Here is a 27,645-nt window from a genome sequence, read left to right on the forward strand (position 1 = left end):
TGATTCCTTAAACCATAAGCTGAGATGCACTTCATGCGACATGTGCAAAATTCGCCAAGAAAACGGATACTAATGGGGAAGTTTGAGGCACCTAGAGAATTAAATAACACTGTGATATTGTTAAATCATACACAGAAAATACACTTGTGTGTAAATCAGAGACGGGAAGCACTTTGTGGGTGGGGCAGAAGAGTCAATGAGTGTTAGTGAAAGTGTGTGTGTGTGTGTGCGTGTGTGTGTGTGTGTGAGAGAGAGAGAGAGAGAGAGAGAGAGAGAGAGAGAGAGAGAGAGAGAGAGAGAGAGAGATGAGGGAGGGGGGAGTGTTAGCGAAGGAGAAACAGGCAGACTTTGAAAGAGAGAAAGTGTGAATGTGAGAAGGAGGCAGTAAGAGAAATGGAGTGAAACTTAGGCCATTTGAAAGAGACTGGATGTTACAAACAGCTAGTGTGAAAATGAGGAACAGAGTGTAAGTAAGAGCACTTGTACATGTGTGTATGTTTTAATAAGGCCTACTAGTACTAATGAATAAGTAGCTCCTACCCTACCTCAAAATTTACGATATAATGAGCAGAGTATACTAAAAAAATAAAATTAATCTTTGAGTTCAATATAAGGCCAAGTGCAATGACTGCTGTGAGTATTCCTTCTTTTAAATGAATTATTGTAAATGCAATGGGGTTTTCATTCAGCTTTCATGGAACTAGCAAATATTAGTTGGTCTCGTAATCTTTATCGAATCGAACCGTTTCATAATTGCGCGACTGCGTGATTATTAAATAGTCTTCTATATCTGAAATTCTCATGTAGTGTGATATTCGAACAAAGTCTCTTAATTCTGCAGGTTCAGGCGAATAAACTGGAACCAATTGGCACTCAAAGTTATCACACAAAACGAATCAATTCCGTTTTAAAGACTGCGAAATTTAACGTTACTTGATTATTTGTCTCGTTTATTTTTATAAAAAGTAATTTGGAGTAAGTTTATCCGGCACAGTTAATCTTGAAAAGGATTGTTTTTCCCTGAAAAGAACAGGAAATAGAGTTCACGTTTAACGTAGCCCACATCCAACGAAGCAATAATATACACTATATGACCAAAAGTATGCGGACACGTGGCTGAAAATGACTTACAAGTTCGTGGCGCTTCCATCGGTAATGCTGGAATTCAGTATGGTGTTGGCCCACCCTTAGCCTTGAAGACAGCTTCCACTCTCGCAGGCATGCGTCCAATTAGGTGCTGGAAGGTTTCTTGGGGAATGGCAGCTCATTCTTCACGGAGTCCTGCACTGAGGAGATGTATCGATGTCGGTCGGTGAGGCCTGGCACGGAGTCGGCGTTCAAAAGCATCCCAAAGGTATTCTATAGGATTCAGGTCAGGACCTGTGTAGGCCATTACATGGATGTTATTGTCATGTAACTACTCCGCTACAGGCCGTGCATTATGAACAGGTGCTCGATCGTGTTGAAAGATGCAATCGCCATCCCCGAATTGCTGTTCAACAATGAGAAGCAAAAAAAAAAAAAAAAGTAATAATGGTTCAAATGGCTCTGAGCACTATGGGACTTAACATCTGTGGTCATCAGTCCCCTAGAACTTATAACTACTTAAACCTAACTAACCTAAGGACATCACACACATCCATGCCCGAGGCAGGATTCGAACATGAGACTGTAGCGGTCGCGCGGTTCCATTTACATTTTTTAAAGATTTTATTAAACAAAATGTGTGCAACTTATTAATTACTTAAAGAAAATTATCCTCATTTGCATAGTAAGAGCGTGACACTGGATGATGTGATAAGTATTGCAAGGTCCTCTGCATATGGCGCACTGTCACCTGTCCGTGGTATTGTGGATCCCTCAGTTGTGCATATTCGATAATGTAGTGCATTGGCAGCCACCCTCGTCTACAGGTGGAACAACTGCATGTTGGTTTACTTCCATTCGTCATAAAACTGGTACAGCTAAAAGTCTTCATTAACTCTAAGTGATTATAATTTATGTATCGTTCTACTGCCATCCCTACAGGATGTGCTATCACACATTAACGCAAATGGTGAAGAAAATCACGTGCGATGTGTGGCTACACGAGATGAATCTGTGTCCTTCATATATCTCCAGACCGCAGATGATGGCTCATCCGTGAACAGTTCAAAGTAAGTAAAGTATAGCAATGCAGTACTGTGCCGAGTAGTCCAATATAGAATTAACTGCGGTTCGATATCACTTGGCGCCATATTTGCGTACATTGTTTACGATACACTTTAAGAGAAAAAATACGACACACCATGAAGAAAGTATCTTAATGAGACGATTATTGGTAGGTGTGATGTCCACGTACAGGCAAACAAATCATTAAACTTTCAAAAAATCTGGATAATTTACTCAAGAGAAAGAGCTTCACAAATCGAGCCGCCAATAACGCGTTAGTCTACGTCTTGCTCGAATGAAAGCCGTTGTTCGGCTTGGTACTGATTTATACAACTGTTGGACATCCTCTTCAGCGATATCGTGCCAAATTCTGACCAATTAGCGCGTTAAGTTGTCGAAATTCCGGTCTGGTTAGATGGCCCTGCCCATAAGGCTCCAACGTTCTCAATTGGGAAGAGATCCAGCGACCTTTCTGGCGAAGGTAGTGTTTGACAAGCACAAAGACAACCAACAAAAAATTTCACCGTGTGTGGACGGTCATTATCGTGCTGAAATGTCAGCCGAGTATAGTTTGCTACAAAGGGCAACAAAACGGGTTGTAGAATGTCGTCGACGTATCGCTGTGCTGTAAGGGTGCCTCCGATGACAAGAAAGGGGCCCCGCTATGTAATGAAATGGCACCCAAGAGCGTTATGCCTGGTTGTCCGGCCGTATGGCGGGCGACAGTCAGTTTGGCGTCCCACCATTATCTGGAGCGTCTCACACATGACTTCGAACTGAAATCTCATTGACTGGAGTAGAATTGTCTTCAGTGCTGAGTCCTGATTCGAATTCAGTCCCAATGACCAGCGAAGACGTGTATGGAGAACCCCCGCGTTGGCACCCCATCCTGACTTTCGCCCGCCGTACGGCCCGACAACCAGGCATGTTGGTCTGTGGAGCCATTTCTTTTCATTGCAGGACCCCTTTCGTTGTCATCCTTGCATCAAAGCATTACGCCGACGATATTCTACTTGGGATTTTGACGCTGTAAAGCGTGAACTGGACAAACTTCGTTACGATGTCCCGCAGGACGACACCCAGCAACTGTATCAATGCCAAACCGAAAACCTGCTTGCATAGATGCCGGAGGTGAACCAACGCGTTATTGGCTTGTTCAATTTGCGAACCTCCTTCGCTTGAATAGATGGTTCTACTCTTCTGAAATCATTCCCAGATGTGTACCCGTGCTGGGAAATCAGCTGCTGGTAGTGCCTGGTACGTATACGGTAGCACTCTCCAGACAGTCATGTGATCAACAGTACTTGTTGCACCTACCTGCCTTACGCTGACACTAAGGTTGTCGTCAGTTGTACGCAAAAATTCCTCCTCTAGCTGAAGTGTCCTCGTCTTTTCTAGGCCTCCCCCAGTCGCGACTAGTAGACTTAAGTGTCCCATTTTCCGTAAGACGACGATCAGCTGCTTCGAACACCTTCCTGTCGGGGCACCGACGACCTGGAAATCTTTCCCGATACAAATGTTGAGCGCTAAGGCCATTACCATCTGCTAATCCGTATAGCAAATAGGTTTCTGGCAACTCCGCATCTGAGTAAACTTCTACTCCACTATGCCGGAAACGAAGTCCGTGCCGAGCGGTTCTAGGCGCTACAGTCTGGAACCGCGCGACCGCTATGGGTCGCAGGTTCGAATCCTGCCTCGGGCATGGATGTGTGTGATGTCCTTAGGCTAGTTGAGTTTAAGTAGTTCTAAGTTCTAGGGGACTGATGACCGCAGCAGTTGAGTCCCATAGTGCTCAGAGCCATTTGAACCAAGTCCGTGACGAACACTAAACAGCTGATGCTACGTGCTTGGTGTTGGCAGAGCAATGGAGTTACGTCAACACAGGCAACGCCGGTAGTAAACGTAAGAATTACAGCTTGCTGTACATTCTAACCAAACGTAACCAGCTGCGTATTTTGAATATTTTATGTAAGAAAATGTTTCATCTAACGCTGGTGGGTTACCCAGGATTGAGGAAATTATGAAGGGAAGCAGAAACTTTGCTCTTACATGGAAATAAAGTGTTTCCGGACCCATGCCCACGTAACACATTTACTTGATCTGGTGAATGTTTTCTCAAAGTCTGGCCATACGTTTTTGTCACGTCTTCTATAATATTGCTTTTAGATTAATATTTGTATAATAATGTCAGTTACAAGTATGTGGTTACGATGAAAAGACATACTCGTTACGCATTACACTAAATGATGTGTTAGAGGCGGCAAATGAAAGTTGTGTACAATGCGTGTAACTGCTCCCCGTCGTCAATGGGAAAGACTGTCCTGCAGTGTGTCGTCATTTTGAGATCTAGTGAGCAATGGCTCTCACTTGTCGTCTGGCGTTATTTGCTTGACGCTACTTCTTTCTTGTTTGGTAACTTTGTACACGTTAATGTGATAATTAATTACTTTCTAGAAATTATGCTACGGAAATACAATGCGCATACTGCCCTTATGACAACGAACGGAATAGAACGACAGCATCGCGCTGATTATTTTTTCTATTTTTTCTTCACTTTCATGAAATTGTAATTTATATCCCTCCGCTCTCCATATAGCATAAATTAACATTTTTACGGGTGTTCTGTGTATTTTTCAGCAGGCAGTTTATGATTAAATACAAACAATGTTCCGTCGTATTTTACAGGATCGTTATTCATCAGTAAACACAGATGCTTCAATTGACACTTCTCGATAAAACTGGAATATGTGTGACAACGGTGACGCAGTGCCAATCAGGAAACCGGTAACTTCCGCTCGTTTCTTCTGTCTCCGGTTTACAATCATCCAAACAGTGAGGTTGTGGCTATCACACCGCGGGAAACGGTTCGGTATTCTGTCAAGATATCTTGACATCTGCACCACCGTCGTTCCCCGTCCCGTGTCCCTTTTGCGAAGGTTGTATAGGGAGAACAACAGTGGATAAGCCGGCCGAAGTGGCCGTGCGGTTAAAGGCGCTGCAGTCTGGAACCGCAAGACCGCTACGGTCGCAGGTTCGAATCCTGCCTCGGGCTTGGCTGTTTGTGATGTCCTTAGGTTAGTTAGGTTTAACTAGTTCTAAGTTCTAGGGGACTAATGACCTCAGCAGTTGAGTCCCATAGTGCTCAGAGCCATTTGAACCATTTGAACCATTTGAACAGTGGATAAATTTCCGTTTTAGCAGAAGTTTCTTCGATTTTTCGCGAGATACACACTATCTGATCAAAAGTATCCGGACACCAGTGCGTAATGCAGAACTGACCACTAGGTGTCACTAGAGGCTAATCCTACAGTATAAAAGTAGGCGACAAGTATTTTGTTGTCAGCAGAGTACCATTGAGCACAATGGGTCGGCCAGGACAGCTCAGTGACTTCGAATGTGGACCGGTGATTGGATGGAACGTAACACATCCAACAAGAACATTTGCCCTGCGTGGTAAAAATGCGATCTACTTTGAGTTAGAACATATTATTACTTACTAAAAAAGCTCCATTCTAGAAAGCATCGAACTCTCACGTATAAAACAGCTTCAAACATCTGATTTATTTACAAATCAATGTGCTAATTAACTAATGATAAGCTTCTAAGCAAGAAAAAAAGCTTAGAAATCGTTTCGAATTATGTTCAACTTTATTGAAAGTCGCAAAGTGCTGTAATTTTCGAATACCCGACGAATGTAATCTGGATAAAGTTACTTTGCTCGCCTGGAATAACGCTGCCTCAAGATATATACAGTTATGATATTTAGTGGTAACACCTTCAGGTGTGTGTGTGTGTGTGTGTGTGTGTGTGTGTGTGTGTGTGTGTGTGTAAACAAGTTGCATTTGAATAAAGTGGTTCAAACACTAATCTGAAGGCCTTACCATTAATTCTGACGTACTAACCAGCCGTTGTCCCACTCTCAATCCGAAACAGAAGATGTATATACGAAATAATGGGTGGTCCATTGATCGTGACCAGGCCAAATATCTCACGAAATAAGCGTCAAACGAAAAAACTACAAAGAACGAAACTTGTCTGGTTTGAAGGGGGAAACCAGATGGCGCTATGGTTGGCCCTCTAGATGGCGCTGCCATGGGTCAAATGGAAATCAACTGGGTTTTTTAAAATAGGAACCCCCATTTTTATTACATATTCGTGTAGTACGTACACAAATATGAATGTTTTAGTTGGACCACTTTTTTCGCTTTGTGATAGATAGCGCTGTAATAGTCACAAACATATGGCTCACAATTTTAGACGAACAGTAGGTAACAGGTAGGTTCCACCGACAACGCCTGACAACATGCGTTAGCGCACAGTCTATGCATGTGCGAACATTACCGAAGGCGAACTACTCGCTGTTGAGAGGAATGTCGTTACACGTATTGCCAAATGCACTGAGGTTGACGGACATAATTTTGAGCATTTATTGCACTAATGTGGTATTTACAAGTAATCAAGCTGTAACAGCATGCGTTCTCAGAAATAAGTTCCCAAACGTATATGTATCACATTGGAACAACCGAATAAAATGTTCAAACGTACCTACGTTCTGTAATTTAATTTGAGAAACCTACCTGTTACCAACTGTTCGTCTAAAATTGTGAGCCATATGTTTGTGACTATTACAGCGCCATCTATCACAAAGCCAAAAAAGTGGTCCAACTAAAACATTCATATTTCTTTACGTACTACACGAATATGTAATAAAAAATGGGGGTTCCCATTTTAAAAAAACGCAGCTGATATCGGTTTGACCTATGGCAGCGCCATCTAGCGGGCCAACCATAGTGCCATCTGGTTTCCCCCTTCAAGCTAGACGAGTTTCTTTCTTTGTAGTTTTTTCGTTTGATGCTTATTTCGTGAGATATTTGTCCCGGTCACTATCAATGGACCACCCTGTATACCCAGTTTGCAACTGTAATTTTACTTGTGTTACTGTGTTAAATCTTCAACGTGAGAGTACCAGCTGTGGCGACAAAATAACGGAACTATAGCTGCAAAACATTTAATTTCCAAAACATATAGCTTGGTTGGTTGGTTGGTTGGTTTTTGGGGGAAGACACCAAACAGCGAGGTCATCGGTCTCATCGGATTAGGGAAGGAAGTCGGCCGTGCCCTTTCAGAGGAACCATCCCGGCATTTGCCTGGAGCGATTTAGGGAAATCACGGAAAACCTAAATCAGGATGGCCGGACGCGGGATTGAACGGTCGTCCTCCCGAATGCGATCCAAAACATATATATTTAGTTACTGTCACCCTGAATATATTCTTCTCCTCTATCGGTACAACGCTCCATGCGAATTTTCTATTGATGGAAACAGTCCTTGCAAGTCTTCCTCTGTGAGCTCCTCTCATTACTCCAAGGTCCTGAAATGTTGTTCCCTTTAATGCAGATTTGACCTTAGGGGATAAGTAAGTCACTTGGTGCTAGGTCAGGCGAGTAGAGTGGGGGAGGGATGCTTTACTTCGCTACAGACCTCATAACAGACAATGCGGCAACAGCTGGTGCGTTGTCTTGAGACAGAACCCGTGACTTGCTCCTCCACAATTCGAGTCTTTTTTTCTTGGAGGTTGAGCAAGAACCTCGTTAGTAATGCCGATTAATAGTTTGACCTTCAGTAATAGTATGACGATACACAATTCCATGAATTTCGAAAAAAAAAACAATCATCATAGCTTTGAATCTTGATTTGCTCTTTAGAGCTTTTTTCGCTCTTGGTGAAGTTGGGCCCTTCCAGTGCACGGATTGACGCTTCGTTTCTGGATCATAAGTAAAAAACCAAGATTCGTCACATGTTATATCCGAGAAATTACGATCATTATGAATGGTACTCAGAGTGTCAGTAAAAACATTTTCACGAGCATATTTTTTTTCGATCGTGAGAATTTTCGGCACCAGAGTCGCACACAGTATTCTCATGTCAACCTATTTTTGTAAATGTGCCCTACGCGCTCCTCGTCGATTCTTACAATTTCAGCAATCGATGGCATACTCAGCTGGCGGTCATATCAAATCCGATTATCTGCCTTTTCAATATTTTCTTCCTTTTTTGATGTTGAAGGGCGTCCCGGGCGTCAGTATCTTCCAAGTCTCCTCGGCCATCTTGAAAACGCTTAAACCACTCAAAAACTAGCGTAGGTGATAAACAATCTTCGCTATACATCTCTTTTACTAATAGGTAGGTTTCAGTAGCAGTTTTTCCTAGTTTCACATGAAACTTCACGACAGTTCGTTGCTCTTTTATTACACTTGTAATTTTTCCGGGAAACAGCTCTTACACAAACGAAGGCCACCGGCCACAATGATTTGTCTACAGACACTAGAGTTGCTGTATTCGACTGAGGAGGATTCACACTTCACGGCTATTGGTCGTTCATCTTTGGAGCATGAGTACCTTAGACCATAGATACTAGTAGACTGGCCTTGCTGTGCAGAAGCTATAGAGCTCGTGTGGCTCCAACATAAACCACGTGACTGTTGGCAAAACGTGGCGGGATTTCAAATTAGCGGTCTGCCATCCTATGTTTGTATCGTATTTTCCCCATATTTCTCAATTGACTGAAAAACGCTTCCAACAGAAATAACTTTTTTATTTGCGAAAAATTATGCCAGAACTACATTTGACCTGGATTTGTTCACAGTACCATTTATAAAAACTAACAAATACATCGAACGTCACTCTGGTGGCCAGCAGGACGCAATTACTATAAACTATCAATAAAAGTAAAATGTCGTTAAAATTCTTTTATACAGCAAGAGTGGGCTCGTGTCAAAACTTTAAACATTCGATTCGCCGCGTTTTGAGCTCTAGTCACTTATAAAAGAAAATGGGGTATGGGAATTATGTCAATACATTCTAACAACATTCAGACTTACAGGCATTGGAAGCACAGATTTCAGAAGACGAGGCATCATCTAACGAACGCCTTCTAGTGTGTGATTTACGGAGCTTAGGCCTCTTCGGTTTCATATGCTCCGGAAAATCAAAAAGTGTCGGGATAGCATCACTACTTAGCCGATTCCCTCCAGTCTTAGCCCTATAAAAACATCCGGTTTAAAAATGACAAACACTGTAAATATAAATTATAAATATACATTGTAAATAATAACTAACCTATCAAAACACTTCTCCTCGAAGTTCTTCGAGCAAAGGCGCGTATGTGCACACGGCTTAAAGTTTTTCCGTTTCAGAGCCTGTATACACAGCTGCCTTCGGTTTTCATCCTTAGGGAACCTATGAGTAGGAACGAGAAAGAGTTATACTTACTTCTGTAGCCAAATTATCACAGATACTTTCCAAAATGTAATATGAGTCTGACTTTACAGGCATCACTTTCAACACTTTAATTTACGTGATACACTATTTCAAGTGTAAAAAACATACAAGTCATTTCAGCAGATTTCAATAAACGCATCTGCACTATCATAGAAACACACGTGAAATGTAATGCCATTTCCCCAGACAAAACGCTGAGTACAGCCATAAGCGCAACACGAAACAACCATGTTTTGCCAACATTCACGTGACTTCAGCCCAGAGATGTTGGAGCCACGAAAATGACATCAGGGACATTCTATTATATTTATGAAAATTCCTGGCAGATAAAAACTGTGTGCCCGACCGAGACTCGAACTCGGGACCTTTTCCTTTCTCGGGCAAGAGTTCTACCATCTGAGCTACCGAAGCACGACTCACGCCCGGTCCTCACAGCTTTACTTCTGCCAGTGTCTCCTACCTTCCAAACTTTACAGAAGCTCTCCTGCGAACCTTGCAAAACTAGCACTCCTGAAAGAAAGGATACTGCGGAGACATGGCTTAGCCACAACCTGGGGGATGTTTCCAGAATGAGATTTTCACTCTGCAGCGGAGTGTGCGCCGATATGAAACTTCCTGGCAGATTAAAACTGTGTGCCCGACCGAGACTCGAACTCGGGACCTTTGCCTTTCGCGGGCAAGTGCTCTACCATCTGAGCTACCGAAGCACGACTCACGCCCGGCCCTCACAGCTTTACTTCTGCCAGTATCTCGTCTTCTACCTTCCAAACTTTACAGAAGCTCTCCTGCGAACCTTGCAGAACTAGCACTCCTGAAAGAAAGGATATTGCGGAGACATGGCTTAGCCACAGCCTGGGGGATGTTTCCAGAATGAGATTTTCACTCTGCAGCGGAGTGTGCGCTGATATGAAACTTCCTGGCAGATTAAAACTGAGTGCCCGACCGAGACTCGAACTCGGGAGCTTTGCCTTTCGCGGGCAAGTGCTCTACCATCTGAGCTACCGAAGCACGACTCACGCCCGGCCCTCACAGCTTTACTTCTGCCAGTGTCTCGTCTCCTACCTTCCAAACTTTACAGAAGCTCTCCTGCGAACCTTGCAGAACTAGCACTCCTGAAAGAAAGGATATTGCGGAGACATGGCTTAGCCACAGCCTGGGGGATGTTTCCAGAATGAGATTTTCACTCTGCAGCGGAGTGTGCGCTGATATGAAACTTCCTGGCAGATTAAAACTGAGTGCCCGACCGAGACTCGAACTCGGGACCTTTGCCTTTCGCGGGCAAGTGCTCTACCATCTGAGCTACCGAAGCACGACTCACGCCCGGTCCTCACAGCTTTACTTCTGCCAGTATCTCGTCTCCTACCTTCCAAACTTTACAGAAGCTCTCCTGCGAACCTTGCAGAACTAGCACTCCTGAAAGAAAGGATATTGCGGAGACATGGCTTAGCCACAGCCTGGGGGATGTTTCCAGAATGAGATTTTCACTCTGCAGCGGAGTGTGCGCTGATATGAAACTTCCTGGCAGATTAAAACTGAGTGCCCGACCGAGACTCGAACTCGGGAGCTTTGCCTTTCGCGGGCAAGTGCTCTACCATCTGAGCTACCGAAGCACGACTCACGCCCGGTACTCACAGCTTTACTTCTGCCAGTATCTCGTCTCCTACCTTCCAAACTTTACAGAAGCTCTCCTGCGAATCTTGCAGAACTAGCACTCCTGAAAGAAAGGATACTGCGGAGACATGGCTTAGCCACAGCCTGGGGGATGTTTCCAGAATGAGATTTTCACTCTGCAGCGGAGTGTGCGCTGATATGAAACTTCCTGGCAGATTAAAACTGAGTGCCCGACCGAGACTCGAACTCGGGAGCTTTGCCTTTCGCGGGCAAGTGCTCTACCATCTGAGCTACCGAAGCACGACTCACGCCCGGTACTCACAGCTTTACTTCTGCCAGTATCTCGTCTCCTACCTTCCAAACTTTACAGAAGCTCTCCTGCGAATCTTGCAGAACTAGCACTCCTGAAAGAAAGGATACTGCGGAGACATGGCTTAGCCACAGCCTGGGGGATGTTTCCAGAATGAGATTTTCACTCTGCAGCGGAGTGTGCGCTGATATGAAACTTCCTGGTAGATTAAAACTGTATGCCCGACCGAGACTCGAACTCGGGACCTTCGCCTTTCGCGGGCAAGTGCTCTACAATCTGAGCTACCGAAGCACGACTCACGCCCGGTACTCACAGCTTTACTTCTGCCAGTATCTCGTCTCCTACCTTCCAAACTTTACAGAAGCTCTCCTGCGAAATTATATTTATGGTCGAAGATGTGTACTTACTCTTGGACAGCATCAGTGACGTCATGTTACAGCCACACCTTTCATACCTCTTAATGAATAGAATATGCCAGCAATTTAAATTTTTAAATTCGGTCAATAATTAGATTCGATATTGAAAATGAAATTTGTATTGTTCCTGGAAGCCGTTAGGCAACCCACAACTTGGTCCGGATGACACGAACCGCGTTGGTCAAATTTCTCCGTGGAACCAAACGTCTATACATCTAGCAGTTTGTAAAGCCTTAAATTTGGTAAGAGCTACTTTTTTCTCTACCACGTAGTTCGCAGTGATTTATGGATATGCGTACCATTGTAGAAATCGTCAGTGTAGGCAGTCGTGACTCGTTCAGGAGTGAAAGCCTCCGAAAATAATCTTTGCGCCTGCCCAGGGATACGCAGTGTGCAAAAGAGCGCAGCGCGGCGGAACTCGGATATGGGATTCCAGATCGCGGGGAAGTCCCGGCGCCGTAATAATTCGGCGGCGGGCCGCGCAGTGTCGCTAAAAGCACCGGCGGACAGACTCGGAGATTCCCGTTGCTGCGCCAGGCGAAACGCGGAGAGGGAGGTACTTCCCCGGGAACGGGCATTTTCTTTCCGCCACGTTGGCAAGACGCAACAGCGCTGTTTAATCAGCAGAAACGCCTAAGCCGCAGCGTCGGCAGCCGGAATTAGGGACGATGAAAAAGTTGCTGGCGGGGCGGAGCGCGCGAAAAATATTATGCGCTGGTAGCGGCCAAAGTGGGACACGTTATTACGCCCGCGATTTATGGGAGGGCGGCTCTGTGTGAGGTGAGGTGGGAAGAAGGGTAGCTGTCCGCCTCGCGCCGCGCCTACAAGTCCTGGGCCCGCGCTAGTGCAGTGAGTGACACAGTGATATGGAAGCGGCATTTCTCGATTTTCTAAAAGCATTTGACTCTGTACCACATTTACGCTTATTATCTAAAGTACTATCGTATGTGGTATCAAGCGAGATTTGTGACTCGACTGAGGATCTCCTGGTGAGGACGAAGCTTGTTATCTAGGATGGAAAGTCATCGACAGATTTAGAAGTAATTTCGGGTGCGCTTCAGGGAATTCTGTTGACACCTGCGGTTTTTGTCTTTTACACACTATAAGACGAGAAAACGACGCACCACGAAGGAATTATCCGAATGGGACTGAAACCTATAGATGTGCTTACAATTTCAGAAATATTCGACGTTATTCAGGAGAAAGAGCTTCACAAACTGGGCAAGTCAATAACGCATTGATCCACCTCTGGCGCTTCTGCAAGCAATTATTCAACTTGTCATTGATTGATAGCATTGCTGGATGTCCTAAGGTATAGCGTAACGAATTATGTACAACTGACGCGTTAGATCGTCAAAATTCAGAATTGGGGAGAGATTCGGCGATCTTGCTCGCCATGGTAGTTTCTGGCAAGCACAAAGGTAAGCAGTAGAAACTCTCGCCGTGTGCAGGCTGGCATTATCTTGCTGAAATATAAGCCCAGGATGGCTTGCATGAAGGGCAACAAAACGGGGCGTAGAATATTTGTGCCTTAAGGGTGCATCAGATGACAACTAAGGGGGTTCTCCTACGAAAATAAATAGCACCCCAGACATCCCGGTTGTCGGGCTACATAGCAGGAGACAGTCAGTTTTGTATCCCACTGCTGTCCAAGGCGTCCCCAGACACATCTTCGCAGGCCATCAGAGCTGAAATCGAAGCGGGTCTTATCACCGAAGATAACTCTATTCCAGTCAGTGAGATTACAGGTATGAAATCACCTCAGGTTAGCAGCCGAGTGGCGTCGTCATCGTCTTGTCGCAACGTTTCAATGCATTCCATACCCACCATCAGGCGAAGTGTCGGGATGACGTCTGCCGTATTTCTTTATAGCCGCCTACCGGCCAGTCACGCGCCAGCGGAATCGCTCGGCGCCGCCGGTGGAAATGGGGGGAGGGGGCAAGGGGTGAGGGGGCAAGGGCGGAGGGGGCAAGGGGTGAGGGGGCAAGGGCGGAGGGGGCAAGGGGTGAGGGGGCAAGGGCGGAGGGGGCAAGGGCGGAGGGGGCAAGGGCGGAGGGGGCAAGGGCGGAGGGGGCAAGGGCGGAGGGGGCAAGGGCGGAGGGGGCAAGGGCGGAGGGGGCAAGGGCGGAGGGGGCAAGGGCGGAGGGGGCAAGGGCGGAGGGGGCAAGGGCAGAGGGGGCAAGGGCGGAGGGGGCAAGGGCGGAGGGGGCAAGGGCGGAGGGGGCAAGGGCGGAGGGGGCAAGGGCGGAGGGGGCAAGGGCGGAGGGGGCAAGGGCGGAGGGGGCAAGGGCGGAGGGGGCAAGGGCGGAGGGGGCAAGGGCGGAGGGGGCAAGGGCGGAGGGGGCAAGGGCGGAGGGGGCAAGGGCGGAGGGGGCAAGGGCGGAGGGGGCAAGGGCGGAGGGGGCAAGGGCGGAGGGGGCAAGGGCGGAGGGGGCAAGGGCGGAGGGGGCAAGGGCGGAGGGGGCAAGGGCGGAGGGGGCAAGGGCGGAGGGGGCAAGGGCGGAGGGGGCAAGGGCGGAGGGGGCAAGGGCAGAGGGGGCAAGGGCGGAGGGGGCAAGGGCGGAGGGGGCAAGGGCGGAGGGGGCAAGGGCGGAGGGGGCAAGGGCGGAGGGGGCAAGGGCGGAGGGGGCAAGGGCGGAGGGGGCAAGGGCGGAGGGGGCAAGGGCGGAGGGGGCAAGGGCGGAGGGGGCAAGGGCGGAGGGGGCAAGGGGGGAGGGGGCAAGGGGGGGAGGGGGCAAGGGGGGGAGGGGGCAAGGGGGGAGGGGCGAGGGGGGGAGGGGGCAAGGGGGGAGGGGCGAGGGGGGGAGGGGCGAGGGGGGAGGGGCGAGGGGGGAGGGGCGAGGGGGGAGGGGCGAGGGGGGAGGGGCGAGGGGGGAGGGGCGAGGGGGGAGGGGCGAGGGGGAAGGGGCGAGGGGGGAGGGGGAGGGGGAGGGGGGAGGGGGGAGGGGGGAGGGGCGATGGGGTGAGGGGGCGATGGGGTGAGGGGGCGATGGGGGGAGGGGGCAAGGGGGGAGGGGGCAAGGGGGGAGGGGGCAAGGGGGGAGGGGGCAAGGGGGGAGGGGGCAAGGGGGGAGGGGGCAAGGGGGGAGGGGGCAAGGGGGGAGGGGGCAAGGGGGGAGGGGGCAAGGGGGGAGGGGGCAAGGGGGGAGGGGGCAAGGGGGGAGGGGGCAAGGGGGACAGGGCAAGGGGGGAGGGGGCAAGGGGGACAGGGCAAGGGGGAGAGGGCAAGGGGGAGAGGGCAAGGGGGGAGAGGGCAAGGGGGGAGAGGGCAAGGGGGGAGAGGGCAAGGGGGGAGAGGGCAAGGGGGGAGAGGGCAAGGGGGGAGAGGGCAAGGGGGGAGAGGGCAAGGGGGGAGAGGGCAAGGGGGGAGAGGGCAAGGGGGGAGAGGGCAAGGGGGGAGAGGGCAAGGGGGGAGAGGGCAAGGGGGGAGAGGGCAAGGGGGGAGAGGGCAAGGGGGGAGAGGGCAAGGGGGGAGAGGGCAAGGGGGAGAGGGCAAGGGGGAAGGGGGGAGGGGGAAGGGGGGAGGGGGAAGGGGGGTGGGGGGAGGGGGCAAGGGGGGAGGGGGAGGGGGAGGGGGGAGGGGGCAAGGGGGAGGGGAAAGGGGGCAAGGGGGTGGTGGGAGGGGGCAAGGGGGGAGGGGGGAGGGGGCAAGGGGGAGGGGGGAGGGGGCAAGGGGGAGGCGGGAGGGGGCAAGGGGGAGGCGGGAGGGGGCAAGGGGGAGGGGGCAAGGGGGGAGGGGGGGAGACGCGCGTACCGGCTCCAGTGCGGGCATTGAGTCCTGTTGTTCCTTCATTCCATGCCCGGTCCCCTTCAGACCGGAGAGTTCCTGCCGAATCTTGCTAACTGCGGGATCTCATGCCGAACAGGGATGATAACCACCGCCTCCATTAATTAATTTGACGTGTAGACGAATCTCTACCGCCTCCTTGATCACCAAATCCCAAAATCCGTTAGCACTACATAACTTCCTAGTTTCTTCAAATTCAGATGTGTGTTCTTCGCTGATGCTGTGCTCTGCCACCGTAGACTTTGCTACCTGCCCAAGACACGAATTTCATTTATGTTCCGTGTGGTGCTGTGAGAGAGATGCAGCGTATCTCCTGTGTATTGCACATTCGCATTAAATTCCATCAGTCCTAGCGGGTCTTTGGTCGATCCAAGAATATCCTCGATTTTCTTTGCTGTGTGAGAGGCGGTCTTCACTTGGTACTACTACAGAATTCTTGTGATCTTGGCCGTTGTGGCACCGCATACAGCAGGAACGCACAACTCTTGGTTTCATCCTCTTCCAGTTTCTCTCCTCTCCTCTCGTTATCGTTCCTGAAGGCTCTTCTAATTTCTAGCTAGATGCACCGTTTGTTCGAATGGTTTCCTTTAGATGTTGTAACTCAACTGGTAAGCTGCTCCTACCACAGATGCACCTGGCACTTTGTGCTAAGGTGTTTAGTACCGAGTTGTGTTGCGCTGTATGGTGACAGCTCCTAGCTTTGAGGTACGTATGCGTCTTCTCCCAGTACGCTGAATGTCTCAGTGTGCTTCCTGTGTTTTTCGTAACCAAGATGACCATCATGTATAACACTGGGGTGTTGCAGGAAGTCTAGCAGATTTTCGCTGCCGCGTGACCATACCACAAAGGCGTCGTCTACAATTCTGTATAACGCTTTCGGTTTAACTCGAATGGTATTAAGCGCTACCTGCTCGAAGAAGCCACGTTGAAGACGTGTCTAGAGACGTCACGGACAGCCGTGGCATACCAACCCGACTGTCAGGAGTGATGGGCTGGGCTGCCATTTCATGCCATAGCAGGATCCTTTGGTTATCTTACGCCACACTCTTACAGCACAGCGGTACATCGACGATACTACACTCCCCGTTTTGTTTCTCTGCATGGCAAGATATGCAGGACTTACATTTCAGCAAGATAACGACCGTCCGCACACGGCGAGAATTTCTAGTGATTGTCTCAGTGCTTGCCAGACTCTACTTTGCCGGATTTCTCCCCAGTAGTGAACGTATGGAGCACCACATGCAGTGGCCTCCAACCACTTCGAGATTTTAACTATCTACGGCGCTAACTGAATTAGAATTTGGCACGATAACCCTCAGGAGGACAACCAACGACTCCATCAGCTTTTTTCCGTTGATCCTTAGCGGGAAAGTGGTGACCGACTGTCATTTCTGTTACATAAAAAAGTTTATCTGTTTAATGCTCTGAACACTCAAAAACTTGTACAAGTATGTTAATCTTCCATGGAGAAGCATCTACGTCTACATGGTAACTCTGCAATTCACACGAAAGTGCCTGGCAGAGGGTTCATCGAACCATTTTCATACTACTTTTCTACCATTCCACTCTCGAATGGCGCGTGGGAAAAATTAACACCTAAATCTTTCTGTTCGAGCTCTGATTTCTCTTATTTTATTATGATCATTTCTCCCTAAGTAGGTGGGTGTCAAAATAGTTTCACGGGGTAAGCTCATCGCTCTCTCAGGCAGTGTCGGCGTCTGTTGGCATAACGAGACTGAGTGAACCCCATTTCTGTCCTCCCCAGCGGAAAAACACCTCACAGCACCAGAAATCGAACCCAGCTATTGCGTATGGCAGTTGGAAACGCTGACGACCCAGCTATGGATTCAGACAAATAGTGACACTAAAGATTGTAGGTGATTTTTGTTGTATAGGATTTGCACCGTTTTGTAAAGCACGCTTCTGTGTCTAAACTTTCGGTTTTTAATCCTGAACGGATCCTCACGAGCTATAGAACGTCGTTAGTTGATTTTCGTTATCAAACGAACTCAGCGAGCAAACTGTTTAAATACTATCTCATCAGATGTATCCGGACACACCAATGTAATATAGAACTGACCAGTAATGTTGCGACAGGTGGGCCCGCCAGTATGAAACGAGATGAGTATTGTTTTTTCAGTAGGGAAGCAGTTACAGCAGGGTAGCTCTGTCACTTCGGACGTGAACTAATCACTGGATGTCACCTGAGTAACATAGCCTTTAGGGACATTTCAACATTTCCACTCGACTACTGGTGATGTGACTCTGAAGAGGAAACGTGAAGGAAGAACCACAGTTAGACAAGACCAGCCAGACTCTTGCGATGACGGACAGCCATCGTCAAGCACTGCGGAGCTTGGTTGTAAAACGTAGCAGGAAGTCAGTACAAGACATTCGTTGTGAGTCCCAAAGTGGTCACAGCAGTCCAGCCAGCACGGCGACTGTGAGTAGCGAGTTAAAAAGAATCGCATACGATGATCGTGTAGCTCCTCGTAAGTCACCCATTTCTGTAGTCAATGCTAAACGACACATCAGGTGGCACAAAGACCGACGCCCGTTGATGATTAGAAACATGTGATTTCCAGTGATAAATCGTGCTGTACCATGTGCCATGCGATGCAAATATTTGGTTTTGGCGATGTCTGAAGAACGTTACTTGCTGTCATGTGTAATGCCAATAGTCAAGTATGGAGGAGGCGGTATTACGGTATGGTGAAGTTTTTTGCGTTTAGGGTGTTATAACGCGGCCTACCCAACGCTGTGCTATAACTAAATTTCAAGTACAAGCAAAAATACTGCTTCTTGCGCACGGACGATTTAGAAATCAGTAATAAATAAAACTTCGACATCATCATTGGATTGCTGGCATAAGTCTCCAAACAATACCGCCTGCCTGTCTTTGGACTACATATTAACTTCAGGCACAGTACACAAAGTAATCGTTCACACTATCACACATACAACTAAACTACTAATTATGATCTAGGCAAGATAATTATTTGTACAAGGAGTAATGTGCAGTTTTTTATTTTTCAGTTTATTGCAATGGCAAAAAAATACGTTCTATTTCTCTCAGTGCCAAATATGTTGCGGACGTGGGTTAGAAAAATAGTCGAGTAACACACAGGTTCACTTTACTGATTTTAATTAACATTGTTCCGGCGTAACATCAAGCGTGGCACGTAGGCCTGTACGAAACAGCGGAGAAGGCTGTGACACGACGTCACCAATAGAACGCTGACTAAGACCGCGCCACGACAGGAGAGGCACCTATATGACGAGAATATAAGCGCCGCTCCAGCTAGCCTCGGCGGCACTAGAAGACGACCCGTTGTCCTAACTCTCGAGTCGTGACTTATGTTTTTGCATGGAAATTGTATATATCGAAAGATATTGATTATTTGCTTGTCGCCAATGGCTTGCGACAACTGTTTGCAAAAAGGTCAAATTAAGTATTGTCAACTCAATATACTGTGATAAACTCCATTAATAAGATTTGCAATCTGCATCAAGACTTTCTTGAAGATAGAACTCAACACTTCGCTCTTAACGGAACTGAATCGACAGTTTTAAGGGTAATATCCGGAGTACCACAGGGCAGTGTGATAGGACCGTTGCTGTTCACAATATACACTGCTGGCCACCGTAAATGCAACACCCTGAAGGAAGCATCCGAATCAAGTGAAATTTACACCATGAGTTTGCAGCGATGAGATACGCAACTGATTAGAATTTCAGCGCAGACGCACATCACGCGCGCCTGTGGCGCCACCTCATAGCGCCATTTAAGGCTTGGCGATTTCGACGAGTGTACGTTCGGCACGAGTGTTTACCTTGTGGTTGTTTCACAAGACGATCAGTTATGCCTCGTAGACAACAGCGAACATCGTTTGATCAAGTATCCGAGTTCGACAGAGGAAGTATAGTGGCTTACCGAGTTTGTGGATTATCATACAGAGAAATCGCTAGTCGTGTTGGACGAAACCAAACAACTGTAATGCGGATATGTGACCGTTGGATGCAGAAGGGTACGACGGACCGACGTGGTCGATCGCATTCACCTCGGTGCACTACTGCACGTGCTGATAGGCAAATTGTGCGCATGGCAGTGACGGATCGCTCAGTGGCATCCCGAACCGTAGCACAGCACGTTGCGTCTGTAACGCATCATCCAGTGTCTGCGCGTACCATTCGACGCCGTTTACAGCAGAGTGGTCTGTCCGCAAGACGTCCATTGCTTCGTCTACCATTGACGCAGAACCACAGACGTCTCCGTCGCCAATGGTGTGATGACAGACGGATGTGGACGGCAGAATGGAATGACGTTGTCTTTACTGACGAGGCACGCTTCTGTCTGCAGCACCACGATGGTCGGATTCGAGTGTGGAGACACTGTGGAGAGAGGATGCTGGACAGCTGCATTATGCACCGCCACACTGGTCTTGCACCGGGTATTATGGTATGGGGCGGTATTAGATATTACTCTCGCACGCCTCTAGTACGCATTGCCGGTACTTTAAATAGCCGGCGCTACATATCCGAGGTGCTGGAGCCAGTTGTCCTTCCTTACCTTCAGGGCTCGGCCACAGCCATATTTCAATAGGATAATGCGCGACCACACGTGGCACGCATTGTCCAAAGGTTCTTCGTCAATAACCAGATTGAATTGCTTCCCTGGCCGGCTCGCTCTCCGGATCTTTCGCCGATAGAAGACATGTGGTCCATGGTTGCTCAACGAGTGACCCAGATTACATCCCCAGCTGCCACACCAGATGATCTTTGGCAACGTGTGGAAGCTGCTTGGGCTGCTATACACCAGGAACACATCCAACGTCTCTTTGACTCAATGCCGAGACGTGTGGCAGCGGTGATCTCCAACAATGGCGGCTACTCTGGCTACTGATTCTGGCAGGAACCACATGTCACAGACGTCTGTAAACGTAATCATTTGATACTTGGTCAACATGTTATCTACAAAATAAATTTTGTTGTGCTACCTCTTGTCTTTCTTGGTGTTGCATTTACGGTGGCCAGCAGTGTATATATATAAATGATCGAGCAGATAGCGTCGGATGCTCTTTAAGGCTGTTCGCAGATGATGCAGTTGTTTATACCAAAGTAGCAACGACATAAGATAGTAAGAATTTGCAGAACTACCTGCAGTGAATTGATGAATGGTGCAGACTCTGGCAGTTAATTCTGAACGTAAATAAATGTAACATACTGCGCATTCGTAGGAAAAGAATCCACTACGGTACAGCTACACTATTGATGACGAACACCTGGAGACAGCGTCTGCCGTAAAATATCTAGGCGTAACTATCCAGAACGACCTGGAGTGGAATGACCACATAAAACAGTGGTAAAAGCAGATACCAGACAAATTCATCGTAAGAATCTTAAGGAAATGTAACTCATCCATGAAAGAAGGGCTTATAAGGCGCGTGTTCGCTCGATCCTTGAGTATCTGGAATTACTATCAGGTAGGACAGATAGAGGAGATAGAGAAGATCCAACGAAGAGCGGCGCGTTGGATCGAATACATATCGCGTATTGACCACGGGGAGAAAATTTGAGAAATTAGAGCCAATACAGAGGCTTACCGAAAATCATTCTTCCTATGCACTATTCGCGAGGGATCAAATAGTGGTACCGAAAATACCCTCCGTCACACACCATTAGGTGGCTTGAAGAGTATGATGTAGATGAATGTTGTCAAGCTATCCGAGAAAACAGCTTCCTAGGCACCCTATATAAGACGAGTGGGCAGAATCCTACAAACATGATTGCCTACATTGATAAAGAGATTCTTACTTCGTGGGAAACTGCACTTTACAAAGAAAGGATTCACTTAGCGGGGTGGTTGTTGTCGCAGTTGTGTTTTAGAGGCAGATGACGTTAGGGCAATGTCACATCAACCATTCCATAGTGCCCCTCCTCTTCTTCTAGTATTCCCGTATATTACCATGTTCCAGGTAAACTTGCCTTAGGCATTGCTTTATCATCACAAATACATGCTGCTGCTGCTACTGTATTCCGAGCACAGTACACAACAACCAACTGCTGCACTCAAAGTTATTACCAAAAAAAGTCTGCCTAGCAAGTGCAGCTCGTGTGACTTACACGTTCGGCACTTGCTTTCACTACATACTTAACGGTTTCTACATAATTAATCAGTTCAAGGAATTAAACGCGCAAATAACATCAGCATTTACGAGTTCCTTCAGACAAGAAGATAACATTTCCGCAAATAATTCTTTATGCTTCTAATGGATGGCGCTATTTGTCACATTCACAGAATACTGGCGCCTACTTTTAAATATCTCAAACTCTGCTATGAACTGAAATTTGCAGACATACGCGTATGAATAAAATTAACGCTGGTCTCCATGTTCTAAAAGTGAGTATTTAAATGTATGTTACGGTCTTTATTTAATTGTGTCATTACAGTAAGGTCGCTTATTGTACATAAGAAAATGCTGTGTGTGAAAGATTTTGCAACCTTGTGTACTGCAGTAATAGAGGAACAAGATTGCTTGTATCAGGATGACAACGCAGACGTCATCAAGCAGAATCTGTGAAGCAATGGTTTCTGAACTGAAATCGACTGCCCTTGACAGAGTCCGGTTGTCAACACAACGGAACACCTTTGGGATGAGTTGGACCGTCGACTTCGCTGCAGACCCAAGAGTTCAACATCCCATACCTTCTCGACTCTTGGGGAAGAATAGGCAGCCAGTCTGCACACATTCATTCGCGACACAAAGAGCTCCGACAAGAGCTCAAGGCATCGAAACTGCAAATGGCGGTCACGTCTCATATTAAAGTCCACTCGTAAGTGTCCGGATACCGTTTAGCAGATAGAGCACAGGACAGCTGAGTTAGTTTGGGGATACCTTACACACCTAGTGCCCAAACAACAAAAATCAGCAATGCTGTAAATATCGGACGTGAATGTCTCCACCGTATGAACATTAGACTGTACACTATAAGATAAAAAAACAATGTGCCACGAAGGAATTATCCAATTAGGATGGAAATCGGTAGATATGACATACAAACAAATTACTACAATCTCCGAAAAATTTGATCATTTATTCAAGACAAAGACCTTCACAAAGTGAGCACACCAATAATGCGTTGGCCCACCTCTAGCTCTTATGCAAATAGTTATGCGGCTTATCATTGATTGTCGTCCTGAGAGATATCGTACCAAATTCTGTCCAATTGGCGTGTTAGATCGTCAAAATCCCGAGTTAGTTGGATGGCCCTGCCCATCATGATTCAAACGTTGCAAATTAGGGAGAAATCCGGCGACTTGCTGCCCAAAACAGGGATTGGCAAGCACGAAGACGAGCAGTCGAAACTCTTGCCGTGTGTGGGTGGGCATTATCTTGCCGAAATGTAAGCCCAGGATGGCTTCCAATGAAGGGCAACGAAACGGGGCGTAGATTTTCGTCGACGTACCGCTATGCTGTACCGCCTCCAGACTTTGAAGATCTAACGCGCCAACAGGACAGAATTTGGCACGATATCCCTCAGAACGACGTCCAACAGCTGTGCCAATCAATGCCAAGCCGAATAACTACCCGCACAAGGCTCACAGGTGGATCAACGAATTATTAACTTGCTCAATCTGTGCAGCACTTTCTCTGGAATACGAGAATTTCATCCAATGTTTCTGAAATTGTGATCATTTGTTTTGTCTGTACCTGTAAATCACATTTACACATTCCCCACCCATTCGGATCATTCGTTTTTGGTCCGTCTTCTTTTTCTTATAACGTATTTTTAAATAATCTTATGAATCAGTACGAAGCCACAATCTAACTCTTCCTGTGTTTACCCCTCACGAAATCTCGCTTCATACCTCAGGAGGTAATTACTGCAAAGTTGTGCACCACTGTCTTAGGCGAATGCCGGGTCGGTTCTTTTCGCGGGTCGTTCCCGATCTCTGTGCACTCGTTCCTCGCTTGCTTCCTCCGCTTCTTTGGCAGGTGCCCGAGTTGAGGCCGGGCGTGTGCGATGCGCCTGTCCGTGGCGGGAGTAACTGATATCAGGCGGAGAACACTCCCCCTCAGAAGCCAGGCCGCTGCCGGCGCAGAAGTTAATTTTCTTGTAGCCAGCAGGAGGGGAGACCGGCCCGGAAAGATTTTTCTACTAATTAAAGCTGGCGGCCGGATGTAATAACTGGCGAGAGGAAGAGTCCGCTGGTGGAAGACTGCGACCGCTCCGGGAGGAGCGCTGAAGCATGCCACAGGCCCCGAACTCGTCTCGCACACTGATGAGAAGGGCCATCTGAAAGCTAACGTGGGGAGTCGGCAAGATAACTCCAACGCCCACCTCGTCCGGCGTCACCTATCCCAATTTTTAAAGCACAGGTGCTAACTTACAGCGTAACACGCCAGCTGTGGAGGCAGCAGTGCTAGAAGTAAAACTGAAATACTTAAGCTTTCCTAGCGAAATGTGTCGGTCAATGAGCTAACTCGTCAACAAGACATTAATTCTCAAAATTCTGAGCTTCAATTCTGCAAAACGAAAATATATAATATTCGTACCTGACACACTCAATTATGGTTGGTGGTGACTTTAATTTACCCTCGATCTTCTTCTTCTTCTTCTTCTTCTTCTTCTTCTTCTTCTTCTGTAGTGGTCAATCCAAGGATTGCTTTGCAACAGCTACAATGGCAATTTGTCTCCATTCTGTGCGTCTTTCTGCTTTTCTCTTCATTTCTTTATAGGTGTTACATCCCACATCTTTCACGATTTGATCCATGTACCTCAGTCGTGGTCTTCCTCTTGGTCTTTTTCCCTCGATATATCCCTCTATGATTGTGTTCAGGAGTCCTTTATGTCTTAATAGATGGCCTGTAAATTGCACTCTTTTTTTCAACAACGAAACTCCAGAAGCTTCTCTTCTCACCTGCTCTTTCCAGAACCACTTCGTTTGTGACCTTGTCGATACATTTTATTTTGAGCATGCGTCTATAGCATCGCATTCCAAAAGAATTTAGCTTCTTGTCTTCCTCTGTCCCGGGAGTCCATGTTTCACACCCATAGCATGCAACACTCCACACATATGGTTTCAAAAAAATTTTCCTCATTTCAAGGCCGATGCTCTTAGATGTTAAGATGTTTTTCTTCTTGTTAAAAGCAGCCTTTGCTTGAGCAATTCTACTTCTCACGTCTGCCTTGCTCCTTCCATCCCTGGTAATATTACTGCCCAGATAAGTAAATTTATCAACTTGTTCGAGCAGTTCGTTGCCTACATGAATTTGGACTTTCACTTGATCTTTTTTGTCGCAGGCCATTACTTTTGTTTTTGTTTTATTAATTCTCATATTATACTCTTCCCCCATAACTTTATCCATTATATTCAGTAGGACTACATCATCATCTTCACTTTCAGCCAGGACAGCATTATCATCGGCATATCTTATCATATCTATTCGTTGGCCATGAATTACTACACCTGTCTGTGAGTTTTCCCTTACTTTTTTCAGCGCCTCTTCAATGTATACGTTAAAGATAACAGGGGATAGTGCGAAACCTTGTCGGACACCTTTCCGTATCTGCACCTCTTCTTGTTTTGTCCGTCCACGGATAACTGCTGTCTCGCTTTTGTACAGGTTCCATATCATTTTTCTATCTTTATGGTCTATTCCTACTTTTTTGAATGCCTCAAACATCTTATCCCATTTAACATTATCAAAGGCTTTCTCTACACCTACGAAAGCTATGTATGTTGTCAGGTTCTTATCTAGTCGTTTCTCTATTATTAGTTTTAGAGCAAATATTGCTTCTCTGGTTCCTCTATCTTTCCGAAATCCAAACTGGTCTTCGGAGAGTGTAGCTTCGACTTTTTGTTCTATGCGTTTTAGGATAATTGAGGTTACTATTTTAGAGGCGTGAGTAACTAGGCTGAGCGTCGTGTAATTACCCTCGATATGTTGGCGAAAATACATGTTTAATTCCGGAGGTACGCATAAAACCTCATCCGAAATTGTCCGAAACGCATTCTCTGAAAATTATTTCGAGCAATTAGTTCATGAGCCCACGCGAATAGTAAACGGTTGTAAAAACACACTTGACCTCTTAGCAACAATTAATCCTGAGTTAACAACGAGCATCAAAACGGATACAGGAATTAGTGAACACAGGGTTGTAGTAGCGAGATTGAACCCCAAGATCCTCTAAAACTAAACGAAAAATAAATCTATTCAAAAAGTATATAAAAATTCACTTTACGTCTTCCTGTGAGACACTCTCCACTCATTTCAAATTAACAATGTAAATGTGGACAAGATGTCGCTTGAATTCAAAGGAATAGTATATAGTAATTGAGAGATTTATATTAAATATATTAACAAAAGACGGAGCTGGTTCCCCATGGTGCACAAAACGGGTCAGAATACTGTTGCAGAAGCAACGAAAAAGACAAACCAAATTTAAACGGACGGAAAATGTTCAAGATTAGCGATCTTTTACAGAGGATCGAAATTTAGGGCAGGCTTCAATGCAAGATGCTTACAATAGTTTTCAGAACGAAACTGTCTCGAAATCTGCCAGAAAATCCAAAGAGATTCTGGTCGTATGTAAAGTACGCTAGCGGCAAGACAGAATCAATGCCTTCTCTGCGAGATAGCAATGGAGATACTACCGAAGACAGTGCTGCCAAAGCAGAGTTACTAAACTCAGCCTTCCGAAATACAAAGAAGACGAAGTAAATATTTCAGAATTCGAGTGAAGAACAGCTGGCAATATGAGTAACACACAAGTATATATCTGCGGAGTAGTGAACAAACTTAAATTACTAAATAAATGCAAGTCTTGTGGTCCTGACTGCAGCACGTGTTCTATTATCGCCAAATAAGGGGGGTGGGGGCGGGGGGGTGTCACTGAAATGATAGAGGATTTGGGATGGACTTCATTAAAAGGAAGGCGTTTTTCGTTGCGGAGAATCTTCTCACGATATTACAATCACCACCTTTCTCCTCTGAATGCGAAAATATCTTGTTGACGCCGACCTACATACGGAGGAACGATCACCATGTTAAAATAATGGAAATCAGAGCTCGCACGGAAAAATACAGACGTTCGTTCTTTCTGCGCGCTATACGAGATTGAAATAATAGAAGATTAATGTGAAGGTGGTTCGATGAACCCTCTGCCAGGCACTTAAATGTGATTTGCAGAGTATCCATGTGGATGAAGATGTAGATGCAGCGTGACCCAAAAAACACTTCAAAATTCAATATTTCAGGGAATACAGTAGGCAGAGAGGTAAAAATTGACACACGCTTAAAACAGCACCGTATTTTATTGAAACCAAATAAAAGTGCACAAACTGACAAACAGATGGCGTTTCACATGATACAAAAGGAATAGTTAGCGTAACAATTGATTTTAGTAAAGGCGATGTTTTTTTATAACAAATGGTAAACGTTTTGGCCGTCATTCATCGACAATACCTGTAGTGGAAGGACACTGTTGCCCACATCACTGTACAGCAAATCAGTAAGTATGGTGAGAAATTGCTGTCGGACGATAGCGCTAGACATGCGACTTCAGGCAATCACACAACCAATAATAATTACACGGAGTGTGGTGGGTGACCTGGGAGGCCAAGCGTGAAGGGCGTGCCGGCTCAGCACACGATCCTCGCTAAAGAGATCTTTCGCACGTGCAGCAGTATAGTGTTGATCAGCAAGGCTACGGATGATCTGACCCCCTTTCTCACTTCAGCGCATTCCCCATACGGCGCCACTGACGTCCTGCTGCCCAGCGCCTTCTGTTCACCTCTTTTTGGACTCAATTTCAATAAAACAAAAAAGGGAAAAGACGTTCAACTAACACCAAGAAAACACCCCCTGCTCTATAGTGCCAAAATATTTACAGTTTCTCAAAAGTCAGTTCATAATGCTTCATTATTACAAAATATGTCACAATTAGTTTTATTACTTTACAACCATTATTTGTGTAATTTATCGTATCATATTATCTTAACTTCGTTATTTCGTCTTAAAACACTTGTTTTTTTTTCAGAATGGTCCCGAGTTCGAGTCTCGGTCCGGCACACAATTTTAATCT

The 27,645-nt window shown here is 46.7% G+C and overlaps 1 protein-coding gene across 1 annotated transcript in view; it reads left to right on the top strand.

Annotated features, from left to right (window-relative positions):
* The window catches only part of LOC126214945 (CUGBP Elav-like family member 4), a 235,835-nt gene that overhangs the window by 23,027 nt on the left and 185,163 nt on the right, over window positions 1–27,645 (top strand). The window lies entirely within an intron of this gene.

Source organism: Schistocerca nitens, chromosome 12, assembly GCF_023898315.1.
Source record: "Schistocerca nitens isolate TAMUIC-IGC-003100 chromosome 12, iqSchNite1.1, whole genome shotgun sequence".
In the NCBI taxonomy this organism is placed as follows: Eukaryota; Metazoa; Arthropoda; class Insecta; order Orthoptera; family Acrididae; genus Schistocerca; species Schistocerca nitens.